The sequence below is a fragment of the Aotus nancymaae genome, unplaced genomic scaffold, assembly GCF_030222135.1.
Source record: "Aotus nancymaae isolate 86718 unplaced genomic scaffold, 86718_ANA_hifiasm-v0.15.2.pri h1tg000048l, whole genome shotgun sequence".
Taxonomy (NCBI): domain Eukaryota; kingdom Metazoa; phylum Chordata; class Mammalia; order Primates; family Aotidae; genus Aotus; species Aotus nancymaae.
This window is the reverse complement of record NW_026988462.1, coordinates 10,203,441-10,226,599: the sequence shown is the minus strand read 5'-3', so window position 1 is coordinate 10,226,599 and position 23,159 is coordinate 10,203,441. Positions and strand designations below refer to the sequence as shown.

The window sequence follows — 23,159 nt, the reverse complement described above, 5'->3', positions numbered from 1 at the left end:
AGAAAATGAGAATTTTAATCAAAAGAGTTGCTTAACTATTAGTTACTGCTCTCAATCTCCAAAAAACAAATTTAAAAAAATACAGAAAAATTAATATATAAAATATATGTTTAGTGTGAGTCTTATTAGGTAGAGTAGGAAGAAAATTGCTTGCCATCAAGAAGGGGTTGTGCAGCCCATTTAACTCACTCCAATCTCAAAATAAAAAAAAAATTGTAAGAAAACAAAAAGAAGTCTTTTCTGTGGCGCCTCAGAGGCATTCAGGTGCTTCAAGATGAAGCTGAACATCTCCTTCCCAGTCACTGGCTGTCAGAAACTCATTGAAGTGGACAATGAACGCAACCTTCGTACTTTTTATGAGAAGCATATGGCCACAGAAGTTGCTGCTGATGCTCTGGGTGAAGAATGGAAGGATTATGTGGTCTGAATCAGTGGTGGAAACAACAAACAAGGTTTCCCCATGAAACAGAGTGTCTTGACCCATGGTCGTGTCTGCCTGCTACTGAGTAAGGGGTATTCCTATTACAGACCAAGGAGAACTGGGGAAAGAAAGAGAAAATCAGTTCGTGGTTGCATTGTGGATGCCAATCTGAGTTTTCTCAACTTGGTTATTGTTAAAAAAGGAGAGAAGGATATTCCTGGACTGACTGATGCCTCGGTGCCTAGTTGACTGGGGCCCATAAGACCTAGCAGAAACTACAAACTTTTCAATCTCTCTAAAGAAGATGATGTCCACCAGTATGTTGTAAGAAAACCCTTAAACAAAGAAGGTAAGAAACCGAGGACCAAAGCACCCAAGATTCAGCATCTTGTTACTCCACGTGTCCTGTAGCACAAACAGCGGCGTATTGCTCTGAAGAAGCAGCGTACTAAGAACATTAAGGAAGAGGCTGCAGAATATGCTAAATTTTTGACCAACACAATGAAGGAAGCTAAAGAGAAGCGCAGGAACAAATTGCACAGAGAAGTAGACTTTCCTCTCTGAGAGCTTCTACTTCTAAATCTGAATCCAGTTAGAAATAAGATTTTTTGAGTAACAAATAAGTAAGATCAGAAGACTCAAAAAAGTAAAAAGAAAAGAAATAGATACTAAGAATTTTACCCATAACTGTTATGATGGTTTGTGGTCATATTTTCTACATCTTGACAGATGGCATGTGTAATACAATGTATATATTGATATTCTTTCCAAAGTGTCATGAAATATGGTGAAGACACACATAAGCAATGAAAACATTGCCTTAAATTTCTTACATTTCAAATATGAATTTTAAGAAGAGACAAAATGTCTAATTAACAAATACCCTGTACCTGAGATCTTAAATTGGACTGAAATACAAATAGCTGACACCTTTATCTGATGTAAATACTATCAATAATGTTTCAAATATGTGACATGGCCATTGACACTAAATCTTCCATTTTTACAAGGGTATCAGGATACATTCTGTTCAAATAAGGAAATATCAACTGAGTGTCTTATTGAGGCAGGTGGTACTGTAGGTGGTTTTATGAGTCAGAGTTATCACACAGACCCAATCCTTGGCTCTTTTCATTTTTCCATCTGCATTCTTATCATGGTACTTCTCTTTTCATGATGGTAAGATAGATGCTGTAACTGCAGTGATTCTATCTTCCCACATTTATTAAGAAGGGAAGAAGAAAGCCAAGGGGATTTCCTTCCACTTCTCTCTGCTTTTGTCAAGAAATGAAATATCGTTCCATGACCTCACAGATGACATATCTTTTCTCTCTAGTTGAGTAGAATGGAGGAGCACAAGTTCTACTACTCCAATCGGAGGGAAAAATGGAAACAGATTGTTGCAATTACGTAAGTTCTTACTCTGGGACCACTTTAACATCTAAGCAAAATCAGGAATCCGTTGGTAAAGAAATGAGAATGACAGGAAAGTGACAGTGTCTGCCACAATAAGGAAAATATATATGCTAAGAAGGAAATCGTTAAAGTGTTTAGAAAAAGATAAAATCTAATTACCCAAAGAAGGAATGGGAGGGTATTTTCAATAAAGAGGATCATTTAACACAATATGAAAGAGGAAAACACACTTATTGCTCTGTTCAGGGGAAGGCACAATAAGGAGATTAAGAACATCCAAAGAAAATAAATCACTGTGAAATTCTTTGGGCAAGTCACTGTAATATTTGATATGTTCATAAAATGTCACATATTTTATGATTAGATATTATCTATAGGACACACTTTTATGAAGGACAAATGAAAATATCAGCAAAAATAACAGCAAGACATCTGAAGAACAACATAATTAAATATAGATGGCAAGAATAGAATGGCTAAAATCCAAAGCACTAATAATACCAAATGCTGCATCAGCATCTCTCATTGATTACTGCTGAGAATGCAAAACAGGACAGCTAGTTTGGAAGATATTTTCGGTTTCTTACTAAACCGAACACACTTTTACCAGATGACTCAGCAATCTTATGTTGATCTTATTGGTATTTACTCAAATCTGCTAAAAATGTATGTCCACACAAAGACCTGCACATTGATGTTTAGTTTTATTGAAAATTTCCAAAACATGGAAGCAAACAAGATGTCTTTCAATAGATTGATGGATACATAAACAATGGTGCATCTATACAGTGAATTAATTATTTACTGCAAAAAAAAAAAAAATGAGCTCTCATGCCAAGAAAAGATATGGGTAAATCTTAAATGCATGTTACTAAATGAACAAAGCAAATCTGAAAAGAGTATAGACTATGTGATTCCAATTTTATGGCGTTCTGGAAAAGGCACAAATGTGGAAACAGTAAAAAGATCAGTGGTTGACCAGGGGGAAGGGAGGAGAGAAGAATAAATAGGTGGAGAACAGATCATTTTTAGGGCAGTGAAGATACTGTGCATGATATTACAATGGTAGATACATATCATTATACATTTGCCGAAAGCTATAAAACATGCAACACCAAGAGTGTTTCTAATGTAAATGATGGACTTTGAGGGATAATGATGTCTCAGTGCTAGCTCATCATTTGTCAAAAGTGAACCACTACCACCTGGCTGGGTTCTCAGGCCAGTAGTAACTCTGTACTTCCCTGGGATGAGTCTCCCGGAAGGAGAGGCAGGTCGCCATTTTTGCTGCTCCATAGCTGTCACTACTGTCACCCTCAGGATCGAGAGGGTGTGCAGTGATCGGGGACTAACACGGACCCCCCAGCACACTGCAGCTGTTTTCCGTGTGGGTCCACACCCTGGGTGCTCCACTCTAGGTATGGCCTCCTGACCCAGGACTCCAGCCACCCCCTGCCTTGGCTCTCAGGCCAGCAGCAGCTCTGCATTTCCCTAGGATGGAGCTCCCAAAGGAAGCAGGCAGGCCACCATCTTTGTTGCTTTGCAGCCCTTTCTCCTGTTGCCCTCAGGTATGGAAAGGAGCACAGTGGTTGGAGACTGAGGCAGATCCTGGGCACAGTGCAGTAGCCTTATGGAAAAGTGGCCAGACTGTTTTCCACACAGCTCCCCACCTCCACGACTCTTCACTGGGCAGTTTCTCCATCTTGGAAGAAACTAGTTAAGAACTAATAGTTCTTAACCAGTACGACCACACTTCCCTCATCTGGGCACTTCAATTGGTAGCAACTCTGCATTTTTTCTGAGCAAGGAATCCTAGAAACAACCCACAGCCCCTCTTCCATTGAAAATACAGTGGTAATGCCCTTTACTGCCCTCAGACTGGGAAAGGAACAAAGGGCCTGATTTTTACACTGGACCACCAGCACACCACAGCCACTATACAGAAAGGAGTCTGGTCTCTCTTCCCTGTGAGCCCCCACCCCTCACTCTCCACCAGTCAGTGCCCCCAGCTTGAGAACACAGAGCAGCCATCTCCTACCCACAGCCAAGCCTTTCCACTACCAGTGGTTCTGGGTTTCCCCGGAAAGTAGCTCTGAGAGGCAACAAAAGGCCCTCCATTCCTGCAGCAGTTCTGTCCCTGCTGCCCTCAGACTGGAGAAGAATCAAAGAGCCTGAAGGATTCACTTGTTTCCAACACAGCACGGTCACTGTATGGAAAGTTGCCTACTCTCTCCTCCCTGTGAGGCCTCAACCACCAGCTTTTCATCAAGTGGGGCCCCCAGCTGGGCCAGCAGTGCAGCAGCACCAGACCCTTGCTGACCATTTCAAGTAGCAGTGGCTCTGCATTTTTCTGAGGTGGAGATCCCAGAGGCAACTGAAAATCTGTCTGCTACTGCCGCGTCTTATCACCAGGTAAGGTGCCCTGATTTTGGTCCAGAACACAGCTGCCCCATCACAAGCCACTTACACTGATGGAAAGCCACTTTGCATCTCTTTCTGGGGTGGAGCCACAAGATACAAGTAACAGATCCTCTGCCTCAGCCACTGCCATGACCTCTCCTCCTGCTGCCTCCTAGCGGGGAAAGGAACATAAAGCTTGAGCTTGCCCCAGTGCTGCAGTGTGCAGCCCAGGAGTGCCAAGCTGAGAACTACAGTGAACACTCAAGTAGGAGAGGAGCACACACTTTCAGAGCATTGAGAGGTAGCATGGCTGTGCAATCATGAGGAAATTCAGAGGAGTCACGTGGCTGAGCAAAAGCCTATCTACATGTCTTTCACTTAAGTGCCATCTGCTGGATCACAGAACAAACTTCAACACCAAAAATACTAGCATACTCTCCTGTGAACCCATGGACAAGAATTCAACTACAGATAAAAATTTGCACAAAGCCTTAGCACTCTGGAAACATACAGAAAAGAAGTCAACTGACTGTATTCAAATTACACCACAGTTAAAGGAACACCAACCCGCACAGATGAGAGTCATCACAGAAACTTTGGTATCTCAAGAAACCAGAGTTTTTTCTTACCTCCAGATGACCACACTATTTCACCAGCAATAGTTCTTAACCAGAATGAAGTAGTTAAAATGACAGAAATCGAATTCAGAATATGGATAGAAATGAAGATTATCTAGATTCTGTAAATTGAAACCCAATTCAAAGAAATTAAGGTTTACGAGGAAACAATATGGGAGCGGATAAACAAGACAACGATTATATATATATATAAAAAAAAAAACCAAATTGATCTGATAGAGCTGAAAAACACACTACAAAATTTCATATAACATTCATAAATATTAACAGCTGGATAGACCAAGCCGGGGAAAGAATTCCAGAATTTGAAGACTGGCTATCTGAACTAACTCAGTCAGGTAAAAAATTTTTAAAAAGAATAAAAAGAGGTGAACAAAACCTCCAAGAAACATGGATTTATGTACGGAGACCATGTCTACAACTCATTGGCATCCTTGAAAGAGAGGGAGAGAAAAAAAGCAACTTGTAAAACACATTTTAGTATATGGTCCATGAAAATTTCCCTAACCTGAGAAGAGAGGCCAAAATTTAAATTCAGGAAAAGCAGATAACCCCTATAAGATACTACACAAGAAGGTCATCCCTGAGATACATACTCATCAGATTCTCCAAGGTTCCAGTGAAAGAAAAATGTTAAAGACAGCTAGAGAAAAGGGGCATGTAAGAAATGTTTTAGCAGAAATCCTACAACCCAGAAGAGATTGGGGGCCTAGATTCAGCATTCTGAAAGAAAATAAGCTCCAAGCAAGAATTTCATATTCAGCTAAACTAAACTTCATCAGCAAAGGAGAAATAAGATTATTTTAGACAAGCAAATGCTAAAGGAATTTATTACCACTGGATCTGTCATATGAGAGGTCCTGAAAGGAGTGCTAATTATGGAAAAACCATAACCAACCACTACAAAACAAACTTAAGTACGTAGATCATTGATACTATAAAACAACCGTACGAACACGTCTGCATAAAAACCAGCTGATAACAAATGACAGAATCAAAACTGCACATTATCAACTAGCCTCAACTCTAAACAAAATTAATGACCCAATTGAAAGGCAAGTGGTGGCAGGCTGGATAAAAAAAGACCTGATGGCATGCTGTCTTCAGGAGACCCATCTCACATTCAATGATAACCGTAAACTCAAAGTAAAGAAATTGAGAAAAATCTATCAAGCAAATGGAAAATATAAAAAAGCAGTAACCACTTTTTTTTATATAAAAAAGCAGAAAATATAAAAAAGCAGAAACCATTCTAATTTCAGACAAAATAGAGTTTAAATGAACAAAGATTTTTTTAAAAGTTGGGCATTACATAATGGTAGAGTTCAATTCAACAAGAAGACATAACAAAGCAAAATATATATACACACAACACAACAGCGTTCAATTCATAAAGCAAGCTCTTAGAGACCTATACAGAGGCTTAGATTTCCATATAACAATAGTAGGAAACTTCAACATCACACTGACAGTGTTAGACAGATCACTGAGGCAGAAAACTAAACAGACTATTCCTCAGCAAGATGGCCGAATAGGAAAAACTTCAGTGCGCAGCTCCCAGGGAGATTGACACAGAAGGGGGGTAATTTCTGCATTTCTAACTGAGATACCTGGTTCATCTCATTGGGACTGGTCGGGCAGTGGGTGCAGCCCAAGAAGGGCAAGCAAAAGCAGAGTAGGACATCACCTCACCTGGGAAGTGCAAGGTGTTGGGGAACTCCCTTCCTAGCCAAGGGACGATTTTAGGGTCTGTATCCTGTATTGTGACCTGGATACTGTGCTCTTCCCACTGTCTTCACAGCCTGCAGACCAGGAGATTCCCTCTGGTACCTATATCACCATGAGGGCCCTGGATTTCTGGCACAAAACTAGGGGGCCATTTGGGCAGACAGCGACAAGCCACAACAGTTTTTTTCATGACGCAGTGGTGCCTGGAATGCCAGTGAAACAGAAACGTTCACTCCCATGGAAAGGTGGCTAAAGCCAGGGATCCAAGTGGTCTGGCTTGGATCTCTTGGCAGAAACCTTAGAAGCCAGAAGAGAGTAGGGGCCAATATTCAACATTCTTAAAGAAAAGAATTTTCAGCCCAGAATTTCATATCCAGCCAAACTAAGCTTCATAAGTGAAGGAGATATAAAATCCTTTATGGACAAGCAAATGCCGAAAGATTTTGTCACCACCAGGCCTGCCTTATGAGAGCTCCTGAAGGCAGCACTAAATGTGGAACAGTACCAGCCACTGCAAAAACACACCAAATTGTAAAGACCATTGATGCTATGAAGAAACTGCATCAACTAATGGGCAAAATAACCATCTAGCATCGAAATGGTAGGATCAAATTCACACATAGCAACATTAACCTTAAATGTAAATCAGCTAAATGACCCAATGAAAAGACGAAGACTGGCAAATTGGATAAAGAGTCAAGAACCATAGATGTGCTGTGTTCAAGAGACCCATCTCATGTACAAAAACACACATAGGCTCAAAATAAAGGGATGGAGGAAGATTTACCAAGCAAATGGAAGCAAAAAAAAAAAAAAAACAGGGGTTGCAATCTAGTCTCTGATAAAACAGACTATAAACTGACAAAGATCAAAAGAGACAAAGAAGGGCATTACATAATGGTAAAGGGATCAATGCAACAAGAAGAGCTAGCTATCCTAACTTTATAGGCACCCAATATCCTAAACATATAGGCACCTAGATTCACAAAGCAAGTTCTTAGAGACTTATGAAGAGACTTAGACTACCCAATAATAATAGTGGGAGATTTTAACACCCTACTGTCAATATCAGACAGATCAATGAGACAGAAAATTAACAAGGATATCCAGGACTTGAACTCGGCTCTGGACCAAGTGAAACTAATAGACATCTACAGACCTCTCCACCCTAAATCAACAGAATATACATTCTTCTTAGCACCACATTGTACTCATTCTAAAATTGACCACATCGTTGGAAGTAAAACACTTCTCAGCAAATGCAAAAGAACGGAAATCATAACAACCAGTCTCTCAGACCACAGTGCAATCAAATTAGAACTCAAGATTAAGAAACTCACTCGAAACCACACAGCTACTTGGAAACTGAACAACCCGCTCCTGAATGACTACTGGACAAATAACAAAATGAAGGCAGAAATAAAGATGTTCTTTGAAAGCAGTGAGAACAAGATACTGTCTCACACCAGTCAGAATGGCTGTTATTAAAAAGTCAAAAAACAAAAAAAATTGGTGAAGTTATTGAGAAAAGGAAATGCTTATACACTACTGTTGTGAATGTAAATTAGTTCAGCTGTCATGGAAACCAGCTTTCTCAAATGACTCAAAGCAGAATTACCATTTTACCCAGAAATCCTTTTATTGGATATACACCCGAGGGAATATAAATTATTCTACCATAAATAGACATGCACACATATGTTCATGTCAACACTATTCACAATAGCAAAATCTTGAAATCAACCTAAATACCCATCAATAGTAGAGTGAATTAAAAAAATATGGTACATATACAACATGGAATAATATGCAGCCATATAAATAAATGAGATAATTTCTTTTGCAGCAATATAGATGGAGCTGGAGTTCATTATCCTAAGTGAACTAACACAGGAACAGAAAACCAAATGCACATGTCTTCATTTATAAGTGGGAACTAAACATTGGGTACATATGAACACAAAGAAGGGAAAAACATACACCAGACCTACTTGAGGGTGAAGGAAGAGAGGAGGGTAAAGAAAAAAATAAGTACCTCTTGAGAATTATGCTTATTGCCTGGGTGGTGAAATAATCTGTACACCAAATCCCCATGAGACACAATTTGCCTATATAACAAACTTGTACATCTATTCCTGAACCTCAAATTAAAGTTAAAAAAAAAAAAGAGGGTATCATTCTAGGGTGTATATGGGGGCAGGAGGTACACAGAACCATTTAATTTTTCTTTAACCCTAAAACTCCTCTAATAACAAAGACTGTATTTTAAAAAATTGAGAACATTTTTCAAATGTGAATTTTATGAGACAGCTTCAAATTACTCTTGAAAAATATTACAGAATATTTCAAAATATATACTGGCTTAGGCTAAGAATTTGGAGCACTTGTGCATTTGGTAATGTGAGGTGAAAACTAAATGTATGTATCAGAATCATCAATATTTAACATAATTTTTCATTTACTAAAATTAGCGATTTATGTAATTTAGCAATATTAGAAATATATGCACTCTAATATGAAATTAATATTATTAACCACAATTAGGCATTGCGCAACTGGCAATTTCAGTGGAATAAAATGGAAGAAGGGAATAGTATTATACTAGATACTCTTTGTAATAATTGAATACCTATATAATTTTGCAATTACATTTGTATAAGTGTGTACATGTGTGCTTATGCGTATATGTATATATGCACATAAAGGTTAATGAACAAATAAGGTTCTTAGAAGCTAAGTCTGTTGTTTACACAATAAAATTTATTGGGAGTTGTTCAAAAACATCAATGGGAGGAATATTAAGCCAAGCTTGGCAGTATATAAAAACTAAGACCAGACCAGAGGTATGATCTAAAGAGATCACTACTGCTATGTTGGCACTCTGGTAGCTGAAATTGTCACAGACTTGAATTTCAAATTATCTAATTTTATGTGTTTCTATCATTTAATCTAGATTTAAAATGATGGGCAAAAATCCAAATTAAAATAATTAAATAAAGACATTTCGATTCCCAGATCAGTGTATGAGAAAAACAGAGGTAACTCTGCAAAAGAAAGAATGTAGGGAGTGGCACATTGTAACAAAATAGAAGCTAGAGGGGTATAAACCATCAGCCTCATTCAATAGCTTATTTCTCACCAGCTTCAAGTTTTAACATATTACAGTGAACGACTTTAATAAAACTACTTTATAAAAAGAACAAGATATAACTATTGTTCATAATTCATTATCATTTGATAATCAACAATATGGAAAAATGAGTTTATTCCAAATTGAAAAGATTATATTAAGCTAGAAGTATAATTATCTGCACGGCTTGTTTTACTAGATTCAATATGTTTTTAAGAATCCTAGGGCAACTCAGAGTTGCCTCAGAAGCCTCAAGGGATGGCTTGGGAGGCAGAGGGAGCCAAGTTCTGGAGAATTCTGCTTTAATTATAGCAGTTTTTAAAACATTTGCTACATTGGAGGTCTGTGTAAAATTATTATTTTGAAAGGGTTTTGAGCTCCCCAAAAAATTGAAAACCAGTGAGTTATAAAATGGCGGCATCTAACCACACTGTAAAGGAACAATTCTGTATATAAATGTATTTTGTTGTTTAAAGAAAATGATTCATTTATTTCACAAGTGAACTATGCTTTACCAAGTGTTTACTACAAAGCAGATACTTTTCTAGAGTTTTCAAAAAGCTATTGAATTTAAGTTAGTTTTATAGAAGGATCAGGATCTAGCATTTGGCAGCACAACTGGGCAAATATAGCTAATAATAATTTATTTTATATTTCAAAATAGCTAAAAAAGATTTCAAATGTCCCCATCATAAAGAAATAATCAATGTTTGAGATAATGAATCTCCCAAATACCCAGATTTGATCATTACAGTTTATAGGTTTGTATCAAAATATCATATGTACCTTATAAATATGCACAACTACTACATGTTTCTAAAAGTTAACAATAAAATGAAAAGTTAAATATCTTCACAGGATTAAAAAAAGTTAGAAGTATGTTCAATCATTTCAAAACACATTTAGTTTTATGTACTTAGAATCTCTTGACATGTTTTGGTGTTGCCAATTAATTCTCACTCAGTCAAGCATTCTGGTTTACACTACTCCATATAAGCCTTGTTACAGTTGTGTTGAAACACCAGGAGGTTCAATGGGTTAATGAGACTAATGTAATATCCCTCTACTGTATTTACACACATGGAATCTCTTCATTACATTAGCAGAACCCTGTCAGCAAGCCTGTGCTTTCTTCAAATGTGCATTTGCATAGGCTGTACAATACCTAAGGTGAACCCTAATGTAAACGATGAACTTTGGGTGATTATCATATGTCGATGTAGGTTTATCAATTGTAAAATAGGTACCACTCTGGTGCAGAATGTTGATAATAGGGGAGAGTATACATGTGTAACAACAGAGAAGATATAAAAAATCTCTGTACCTCCTTCCCGATTTTGCTGTGAATCTAAAACTGCTCTAAAAAAATCAAGTACTAAAATTAAAAAGTGCACTCCAATGTACTTGAATGTCACATAGTATCTGCAAATATTTTAAATCTAAAATGCTTCAGCCAAGGGGAAAATAAATTTTTACAGTAATCCTCTTATTGGCAAAAATTACCGCTTCCTCTTAAACAGCTGTTAATCACCCACATTTAATCTCCAGTTTCTAACCACAAAAGGAAACTGGAAGATATATATAGTATAGAGAATATCTTCCTATATATAGAGAGAAAACTTTAAAATAAGTTTTTGTATATGCTTTTTATACAATAAAATCTGCTTTGTCTCTTACTTCTAGCTTATTAGAGTTGGCAGAGCTATTAAACACATTTGTACCTTTTGACTATTGCCTTTCTTTTCTTTACCTTCCACATTGGAACACAAGTATGATGCCTAGAGAGGTCAAAAGCATTTTGCAAGAATGAAAATGAGTGCTTCATGCTAAGGAAGGTGGAATGAAAGGTTAAAAAGTGTCAAGGTCACTGAGGACATAATGGAACTGCCATACTTCATCTGAATAGTCTTCATTACTACGTATGGAACAGAAAAATAATTCCTATCTGATGCAGCCAAATCACTGGTTCCTTCAATGGAAAGTAATTCTAATTGATATGACAACTGCAGATATTTATTGATTTATTATGGAAGTTAGAAGTTGAGATGATGAAACATATAGGTGAAAGGAGGTAGAAGTTTATACATATTCTACTTTTTCCTATGTTGCCACACATTACTATAAATGTCCCAAATTAGAAACACATAGATATTCAATATTAAATGTATTTGTGAAATAATATTTTCATTTAATGAAATATTTTTCTACGTTCTCTGTGAAAACATTCACAAATATTGATGGATTTTTTAATTTATAAATTGTACAAACATATATATTTTTCCAAGAACAAATAAGAAATATCATTAATTCAATGAAGTTAAAATATGAAAAATTACTTTTATGTGTTTTTTTAGTCCATATTCAACTTAAAGCAGCTCAACTAGATTATTGATCATGATTCAGTTTGTTTATTCATTCTGTATAGAAAAAATATATTTTATATAAGAGGCGTTTGCATGAGGTTTTATGGTGCTATTTCTGTAAATATTACCTGATTAATTCTGAAGATTTTCAAATTTAAATTCAAGTTTTAAGAAGAGATGGACCTATACATGGTGCTCAGATCAGATCTGCACAAAACACACCTAATTATTATAACATGGACCCAGTAGGAAAACAGAAACAAAAAAGCAGTCACATGCTTTTGCTAAAGACAGAAGTTAAGCAGGATTTGTAGGGCTAAATTATACAATTTGCCACTTCCTAGATTTTATAACATAAATGGAAAAACAAAATAACCTATTTAAAAACCGTTTAAATAGCTATGCCCTTATAGGTTTTCAATTTATAAATTGCATATTTATGTAAAAATTGTAGACAGATTTTGTCCATTCTCATTAATTAGAAGTCATCATATGCGTCTGGGCGCGAAGGCTCACGCCTGTAATCCCAATACTTTGGGAGGCTGAGGTGGGTGGATCATTTGAGGTGAAGAGTTTGAGACCACCCTGACACACATAATGAAATCCCGTCTCTACTAAAAATACAAAAATTAGCCAGACGTGGTGGTGGGCACTGTAGCCCCAGCTACTTGGGAGACTGAGGTAGGAGGATTGCCTGAACCTGGGAGGCAGAGGTTGCAGTGAGCCAAGGTTGTGCCACTGCACTCCAGCTTGGGAGACAGAGTGAAACTGCATCTCAAAAAAGAAAAAAATTCATCATATGAAAAACGTTTATAAACCTGAGTATGCAGTGTGTAAATCCTAAATAAGATGGCTACACTTGCCTTTTCCTCTCAAAGTGAGCTTTGGTTCATTTAACACGATTTAGGAGTAGACATTTTGTTTCATTCTTCTTTTATAACAACAGAAAAGGAAATTTTCAACATAATATTTGAAATTGTTTAGAGGCTTATGACTATATATATTTTTTCTTTATCAGGTTGTTTCTCAAATGTATTCATAATTTTGAATTTTACAATATATTTGGTCAAATTTAGACACATGGAAACCCACACATACACACACACTGTTTTTATACTATATTCTAATTTTTCTTTTTATGTATGCATACCAATTCCTCAACATAATGTTAAGATCTTTAAGGGTTAAGATGACATCTTGTTCTTGTCAGTTTCCAACATTGATATGGTAAATATTGCACAATGCATTTACAATTCAGTAAAAACTTATATAAATCTTGGGAGTATATTAAATCTTTTGTACTCACTCTTAATTCAAGAAGTCACTACAGGAGATAAAATGTTTATGGAAAATAAAAATGTACGCAGAATTATACATATGAATTAAATTCCAAAGGACTTTTATAATGCTTATACTGCTGTGCTCATTTTTTCCTATTTTAGAATTAATTACCACAAATTTCCTGAGGTAACAGATATTCAAAGGGAGATATAGTAGTGAAATAATACTTATAGCTAATCAAATAGTGTCTAGTATATTAAAAAGATTGATGGACTGGTTATATTGAAATGTTTCCCAAAGTAAAGCACTTATGAAGATAGGATTCAATGTACAGATTAAACAAACTTCCAAAAAGTATTCAATTTAAACCTATGTGATCTACATATTCTTTCGATTTATTATACTGTGTGAAATGTAAAAAACATGCATACTAAGAAAAATGAATGAATTATTATTATATGCTAAAGGTAATCGCAGAGATATAATAGCAGAGGACACAGTAAAAGATTAAAGTGATGCTGAGTTTTCATTGATACATGTTCTGTCACAGAAAGTTTAGGCCACTAGTAACAGAGTATATAATAAAAGATTAAAGAGATACTGAGTTTTCATTGATGTATATTCTGTCATAGGAAGTTTAGGCTATTGTTTTCCTAACACCTCAAGTGGTAAAATAAATACCTTCTAGGCAAATAGAAAGTTTCTGTAGGCCAAGGTAATTTAGTATCTGTTCTGGCAGATGACATGTGCAATTTTTCACCCTCTCTGAGACCACCTGAAGAGCTGTCTTTGTGTGCCTAAGTGGTTATATAAATACCTCTTTGTAAATGTTTACCTGAAGGCTACAGGAAAAGTGAGGTGTCTTCTCAATTCTGGAGAAATTCAATTTTAAAAAGTTGATTTTAAGCTCTATTACACCTCAACTCTGTTTTTTCCATGGTTATTTCCGATGGAAGGAAGGGATAGAAGGAAGGGATGTCTCTGTTGGAAAACAGATCTGTGGTGTCAAAAGACAGTATTTGGATTCTCATCTTCAGAACAGTGAAAATAATTGATGGGTAATCAGTAAAGCCATTCTGAAAAATAAAAATACAAATACAAAAACTCTTTAGGAAGGGGAAACAAAATAAGAATGCACCTGGATTCTTGGTACTATTTCAACAAAAGTAATTTCTGTCTCTTGAACATACTCGGCATTTTCCTGACTCTTACTCTGCATGGGGCAGTTTTCAGTTAGAAATTCGAGGGAAATTTCCTTTACCTCCTTCAGATTTACTCTAGTCACATTCTCTCAATAAGCCTGTCTTACGCCACCCCACCCTCCATTCCAGCACTCCTAATCTTTCTCACCCTTTTCTATTTTTTTCTTTTTTCTGTAACATTTGCCTTCTTCTTACAAACTGGACATTTTATTTAATTTTTTTATTGTCTGACCCCTTCTTGTAGAATGAAAGTTGTGCAAAGGCAGATGCTCAGGAAATATCTGTGGAGATGATGGGTGGATAAAGAAATAATTAATAATCTATACATATTTATTTGGTTTTAACGGTGCCATGTCCTTTCAGAGCACTATAGATATTTTCTCTGTGTTTATGTAGAAATCTTCCGATGTGAAATATAGCTATTAAATAAATGCTTAAAATATGATCAATATATATGAAATGTTATGGGAAATTATGGAAGATAGTGATACCGTATCCAGGGCTTCAGAGAAGTTTCACTAAGTAATTGAGCTAAAATTCTGTTCTGATGAATGAGTAAAAAAATTTCTAAGAAGTATGAGCAAACAGCTTTTTGTTTGCAAACATTGTTTGAGTCACCTTGTTTGTGGACTTACTACAGTTTTCAGACTATACTCAATCTTTGTCATCAGAAATTTCTCATTCTTTCTCATGTGACCCATATTCTCCAAAATAAAAGTAGAATCAGTTTACTGATTGGCAGAGGCAGTCAAGACACCCTTAAAAATGATTGAATATTAAAATACATAAGTTATATATGACAAATACTTGTTTTATATACAAGCAAAGGGGAGCTGCAATGAATATCGTTATATCTCTTACTTTTACACACTAAATTTATCAACAACCACTGGTTAAACTACAGCTAATAAAACACAGTGTAAACTCTGACTAAAAGTACTTCTATCTTACAAGAAAAGGTTTGTCTCCTTTCCTCACGATGGTGAGGTATAAATAGTCTATGGGCCACTAACTAGAGCAGAAGGGGTCCACACAAAAGATATATCGGCTTTGGATTCTCATCAGACAACTTGCCCCTCTGTGCATCCCTTTTTCCCTGGCAGAATGAGTTGAAGACTAGAAAAGGGAAAATTGTCTGTGTTGAAGTGGTAAGACTCATCAAACTTCCTGGGTTGCATGTGAATATGATCAGGAGAAGGTGAAACAGAGATAGTCTGTGAATTCTTATGGGTCAGCTCACGAAGTGACTATCTCATCTCAGACAACACTCTCACTCACAGGATAATTCGGTTTTGGCAAATATCATTACAGGCTCTTTAAGAAGATCTACAGAATGGATCTGGTTGTATCATTGTGCAGCTAATGCACTGGTAGGAATTGTTTGCTCTGTGCTATGGGAAAAAATCTGCTGTAGATGTTAATATTTGATAACATTAAAAGATGAGAGAACAAGCTGTACAATCCTGGTATTTCTGAGATTTTGGTCAGCTGTAAGCCAAAAGAGTACATATTCATAATTTGGTATTTGTCTAGCACTTTTATGGCAAGACAAAATAAGCGAGCAGGTTGAGTCTGTGCATGTTTCCAAAGTACTCACAGAGGAAGGGTGAGACCAGTAATTGAGTGTGTGGAGTATCCTTGCAGGACACCTATTCAATATTCTTTAGACTATTACAGGGAGGAGATTTTTTATTAATCACCAAGTATTTGATGACTTCTTCTCAAGATTTATGTAAAACAAAGGACACAATTGAATGTGAGGGCTATAGTTAATGCTATTAGTCTCATAATATTGTTATTTTTAATTTAGTTTTTTACCTCTTTATACCATGAGTAGTTGCAGAGATTTTTTTTTTTTTTTTTTTTTTTGAGACAGTGTCTCACTCTGTTTCCCAGGCTGGAGTGTAATGGCGCCATCTCTGCTCACTCCAACCTCCACCTCCCAGGTTCAAGTGATTCTCCTGCCTCAGCCTTCTGAGTAGCTGGAATTACAGGTGCCCACCATGACATCAGGCTAACTTTTTGTATTTTTAATAGAGACTGGGTTTCGCCATGTTGGCCAGGCTGTTCTCAAACTCCTGACCTCAGTTGATCCACCAGCCTCAGCTTCCCAAAATGCTGGGATTACAGGTGTGAGGCACTAGTCAGAGAGATTCTTACATGCATGCAACATATTTATTACCAGGTAGACATTTTCTTCTTCTCCATAAAATCCCTCTATGTTTTATTTCCTTAAGAATAATGCATATTTGTGGTTATGCTCAAGCCAGGTGTAACTGTTACTCAGCTAGTTTATTTTTTTACCTGGTTTACATCTAACTGACTATAGTCTTTGTCATTACCACCAGCTGCACACTGAAACAGCTGTGCCTCCCTCTCTTTCACTCAGAGCAATTTCCAGGGACTTGTATTTAAAGGAGAGTGAAATGTTGTCTCTAATTATAACAGCAATCTGTTCCGCAGCAGTTTTCACACTCTACTTACATTCCCTACTGTGTTTTTCCAATAGTTTTACCCTTTCTTCCATTTCTCTAATTTTTATTCTAAACCCATCATGCTGCTGATTAACTGAATTATTTTTCAAGTTCATTACTTCTAGCACACTTTTTTGAAACATGTATGGTTGTTTGCATTGATGTTTAACATCAAGTTGAAGTTATTTCTCCAAATAGCAAAGACAAGGTAAACTGTCAGGGCGATTCGTAAGGATGATTAGTCTTTGATATTTATTTATCTTATGCTATTAGTGCCACCTACCTTACTATGAATAAGAAAGAATGGGTGGAATAAAAGAGTAACTTAGAACAGAGGCCCTCACACACACATTAATTCTTTCATATAATTTCTATTTCACAAAAGAAGAAAGCGTAATATAAAACAGTTTTTAAAATCTACTTAAGAAGTATGTCAAGCAAATTAAGCCTCTACTAACTCTGTAATGACATGTGTGTTCAATCTCCAAAATACAGATTTAATGCTATAATTTTATAAGTGTCTTTTGTAGTTGTTTGAACCTGGTTTTAAATTTCATGAGATAAATGGTACAAGGCCAGTCTCTGAACAAGAACTCAAGCAACTTTATGTGCTTCATGCTACGATTTTGATACACCGGTCACAGAAAGATTTTAAATCTAAAAATAGTTTGTTTTTTTAATATTCAGGAATTTAATGCCTAAAGCATAAGAAAACTTAAAATCAACTATGTTTTATTGTCAACCAGGTGGTTATATTTTATACTCCAAAAGTTATTTAAAATACATTCTATATATTATTACTTCAAAATTTGTTTTTTAACTTAAGAATTTAGTTGTTTTATCATTTGGTTTTCAGACTTTCATGACACATTCTCACCAGGAACATTAACATTATTTTATAAGTTTCTGGAAAATATATCTTCTCCATTATTTATTTGTGATTGTTTTTAACAGATTAGAGAAGAACCACTATTATCTTATTATTTTTATTTGCTATTGAAATAGGATATTTTATTCTAAAATACTATTTATCTTATTATAGTTTATATATTTTAAAACATTTTGTTATTAATAACCTGCCACCTGACTTAATTTTATTATTAAGTCAAAACATGGAATTGATTATTTCAGGTATTTGATGTTCATAATCACGTCGGTTGAGAATGACCAACTCCCCCCTGCCTTTTTTTTCATATTTACATCTCTTGCATCTTTTCTGCTTCTGATACATCTTGCCTTGGCTCCAGAACAGTTATAATAACAAGGTAATTTTAATTATTCTTGTCTGTCCCTTAATTCTTAATCAGAATGCTTCAGGTGTGTTAGTATTTAAATTTGATTCTGGTTTGAGATTTTTCTTATAAATCCCTCCTTGTTTAGTGTGTAACACCACGAAGAGGGAACTGGTGTGGAGAAGTGGTGATGGGCCAGAAACTCTTGCTGTTTTTTTAAATGACTGTCCTGGCAACTTGGAATTGCCTTTCTCCAAAACTTATTTTCTTCCGAAATATAGATGTCATAATTTTTTTAACCATCAGCGTATACTACTACAAAACTATTAATGCCCCTTCTCTTACTCAGAGTCTATATAAAATATGAAAATAGATACTACATGACCTTTATTCCTTATAGCAACATAAAAAATGTACAAAATGAATGCCCCAACTAAAATTAGTCAATGCACTTGTCTGTTTCCTATACACATGATGTTACTTTCCTAGAATGACATCATATATTTCTAATTTTGATGGCAGGACAGATACTGGAGTGGTTTGTTTTATGTGTTTCTCCAACTGGAAAAGAACTGTTCCTCTCCAGGGAAAGTTGGAGGAAGAGTTATTTTACCATATTCAATTATGTTTACCATATTTTCCACAAACTTACACAAAATGGATATGTTGGATTCTTATACAAATTCTAAAAACATCTATAATACCACTTATTTCCCTTCACACACAGAGACCTAGGTTGTAATCTAGAGAAAAACAGAAGTTTTAGAATCAGAAGGACCAGGGTAGGAAGTTACTTCTTGTTTACTTGCCGGTATAATCAGGAAGAAGAGTAAGTGGACCCTAACAAAAGAATGGAATAAATGGCCACTAACATCCCATGTATGTGTGTGTGCATGCACACAGTGAGCGTGTGAATTCAAGCCAATGAAGTGCTTATGTTATGTACTTCCACTGTTAACAGTCTATGGAACATTAGTCAACGTTATATTCCACAAAAAGCAATCCATGCAAATACATTCATTCATAAATAAAAACATTTCCACTCTCTCCCTCCCACTGTAGTTACTATGGATAAAGTAAAAATGGGCACTGTGCTTTTTATTAGGTATAATAACTTAATTCCCTCAAGAAGAGTTGCTTTACCAACTTACTTATAATTCTTATCCAGCCTATATTTGTTAAAAGAAATAAGTCCCTATGTTAGACCCTAATGTAAATATAGTTGTGTCCTCTTTAAATTAGTAAACAAGAACTTTTCTAGCTTGTGTGTGTGTTTGTGCATGCACATATGTATCAGAAGATTTCACACCAACCTCTACCCTCAACAACGTGTCTTTGGGTGCAAATAAACAGTTGGTTTTAAGGATGGATATTTCTTGTCATGGCACTTGTCTCCTGACAGTTATTCAGTGATGTAAAGCTTAAAGGGGCACTGTGCTCACGGTGAAAAATAATTCCCAGGACTTGACAGGGAAGAATGTACTCATTCCATGCCTAGGGCAGAAGTCTGCTGAGAAAAACAGAAGAAAGATAGTTAGTGAGTAAATTCATCAAGACCAATATCATGTATTTCTCCCCCTGGCCTGATGGCTGATTTGCACTTCTCCCGTAGGCAACAAAACTGCAAAACCAGTGCTACAAAACAGAAGCACCTGTAAGTCCATGGGAGCACATCTTTGCTCAACAAGAGATCCTGTCAACTAGCAACCATCTGCTTGAGACACAGTTTGTGTTTCTAAGATGCATCAGTTCCCCTTTCCAGCCTGAAGCCTCATCATCAAACAATGCTTCCAACGCTTGGCATCTTGAATTATAGAATTATAAACTATTAGAGCTTGCCTGGTGGGCAATTTTATGTGAGACAACCCTCAAACTTTCCAGAGGATAATGAGCGAAGGCTAATTTGATGACAGTCCAAGGTCAAGCGTCTATTTGGAAAAGAGATCAGAATAAAATCCAGATTTCAAATTCCTGCTCTAGTGTTCTTTTTATACTGCTCCTTAAATAGTTATTTCTTAAAGTTAAACTAAAAGTAATCAAGTCAGAGGAAGCCTCTGAATTAACATGCCATTTTGAAGACTATGATTTTTCAAGATAAGCCTTCTTACCCTTATCCCCAAGCAATCAGCAGTTGTTTAAACTTCACAACAGATAGTCTATGCTTTTTTTTTTTCCTTTTGGCCAGATCCCCCTGGTGAATGAGCAGAGAAATTGTTGAATTGGCAGCCCAAGTTTAGGAAAACAATCTGTAGCACTGGAACAGTGAAGCTAACTGGCACATATGGACAGTGAAAACATGACCATGGCCTCATTAGCACCATGTGTTAAAAAATGGAGCTAAGCAGTCAAGTGTGAAGGTGAGGCAGGCACGGAGAAGGTCCGTGCACCCAAAAATGGACATGTTTTGCTTCACTGTGGAGTTTTTCCTGGTTGTAATTAAAGCCTGATCCTTTCCAGCTGTAGTGGCACAGATTGTTTCAAGATAAACTCAATCTATAATTAAAAGTCTCATTAATCACTTCTCAAATTATTTGTTGTAATATAAATGGAGATGGAAACCATTCCTGCTGTGTAAAATGGTTGCAATATTAATAATTGTGACTGTAACAGATGTTAATGGCAAAGGAACCTCTCTCTTACTGTTTATAGTTTTTCATTTTCACACCTCCATCACTAAGCAAGCAACTGAATATCCAAGTAATCTTGAATCAATGTGTTTTCTATTTTTAAATACATTCAGCATATTTAAGCCTATTCATGGTGATATAAGAATTATAGTTGATTGTGATTTCAGATTAAATTTATTAAATAGACTCAAAGTACCTAAATGTAACTGGACTAAAAATGGGATTATTTAAATTTTACCGTCACCGAAAATCCATCCAGATACTTACTCTTAATATTTCTAGCTACCAGACATTGAACTTTTCTTTTTCCTAGAACTCAATCTTCATAACAAATTTATGAGTTTATAGAAATAAAGGAACGTGCCCAAACTAATGGGAATAATCAACAGAACTCTGAATAGGTGACAATTTTAGTTGTGGTTCTATGATAAAGAACTCCCCAATATTGCATGTGACCAAATGTTGGTTTCACTGGGAGATATCCAGGTTATACTTATTGTCCCTGAGATCCTTATGGTATATTTAGCAGTTGTTCTGATTTGTTGTTGTTTAAAATTATTATCAACAGTTGTATTAATTTAGGATGATTTTGGCATATCTTTAACTTTACTTTCATCTTCTGGCATTGTCCCTAGAGTATTGTGTGAGGCACTCATGGGTAGAGAGTTGAGTTCTAACACTTTTCAATTTGAAAGACAACCAAAAACCCAGTTTTAATATCTGGACCTTTTCCAGAAGCAAAAGATCCAACATCTTTAAGGATATCATTCTAACTAACAAAATGAGGTTCACTCTTCTACGTGGCTCTCTTTGCTGACCACTTTAAAATAGCTAGTGTGCCATGGCTCTTGCTGAAGCTTAGAAGATACCAAAAACCACAAAGTTTAACAAGAAATTCTGGCAATTTTTTTGTTGGCTGTATTTTAAATTTAAATGTATTATACAAAGACAGAGCAATCCTGCAGTAGAATACATAGTAGTCCGGATGCTTTGTTATAATGATTATTTTTGTCATTTGTGGTTAGAAACTGCAATTCTATATTTGTTATATGTTCATGATTTTGTCTTTGTTGTTCTCTATTATTTAAAAAAAAAAAATTCAGCAGCAATAAGCCCAAACAAGTGCATGTGCAAAGGAAAAATAAGTTCTGAGTCTCTATTGTTTAGGATAGTTGATATTGAAAATGTAATCACACAAAATGTTCATGCACATTTACCACCCACATTGGTGACACAATGAAGCACAAGAGAACTCTGGGACTCGAATCTATTGAACAAACAGTATAAATCTAATTAACATGTGAAAAAAGTATGTACCCAAATATAAGAATTTAGCAAGAGTAACTACTAAAAGTGTGTTAACATACCTCCCTATGAAAACTCAATTTGCATTCAAAGATTTCTTTCCAAAAATGTTTGCACTATTTTCATCTTCAAGTTTTCTTATGCACCATGAAAAATTAAATAACCATCAATGTGTGGCTATGCTAACCAAACTCCATAGAAAACAAAATGATCCCAGCATTTATCAATGCCATTAGATACTTCAAATACAAAATCAGTTGATTCCTGATATAGGTTAATTTTTTAAATCCTATTTGTAAAATCAAAGTGAAGTCATTAAAAATTCATTCTGCCAAAGGTTAAACATCAGACTTTACTCTAAATGCTACTGTAAAGTTATTATTAGCTGTCATATTTTGCCAATTGAAATAGAACCTGTAGTTATCCAACTTTACTTATACATACACATACACATACATGTAGACAGAATGTAATTAAAATACAAAATTTTAGTTATATAGCTCTTGTACAAAACAAAACAAAATTCTGCATATTATGTTCTTTTGCACTATGATGCCATTATCAGTTATGTTTTAGAAATGTCTGTCTTTGGAAAACTATTTTATAAATCAACCTAAAGAAGCATGTGTGGTATTTAACATTATGTAAGGCAATACCTATATTTCAGTCGAAATTTATTCAAAGTCGAAAATTTTATTCAAAATATTCACGAATGGGGAGCTAAATTATAATCCTTTGTAGCTTTTAGTATGTGTAGTTATTTAAAACAAGACTTAGAGCTTCCTGTTTTTCCAGGAAGCACCCAGATGGCAGCATGTGTCTCCCCATCCATCCCCACCACTGGTAGCCAAGCAAGCCACATCTACTAGAGTTTCTAGCTCATTGGTACTACTTCTGCCTACATTTGCCAAAAGGTGCAATCTCCTGTTGCCCTAAAAACAC

At 35.7% G+C, this 23,159-nt stretch overlaps 1 pseudogene; it reads left to right on the top strand.

Moving 5' to 3' along the window:
- The first annotated feature begins 274 nt into the window (after positions 1-274).
- LOC105719970 (small ribosomal subunit protein eS6-like) lies at positions 275-1,017 on the top strand (annotated as a pseudogene).
- The last annotated feature ends 22,142 nt before the right edge of the window (positions 1,018-23,159 follow it).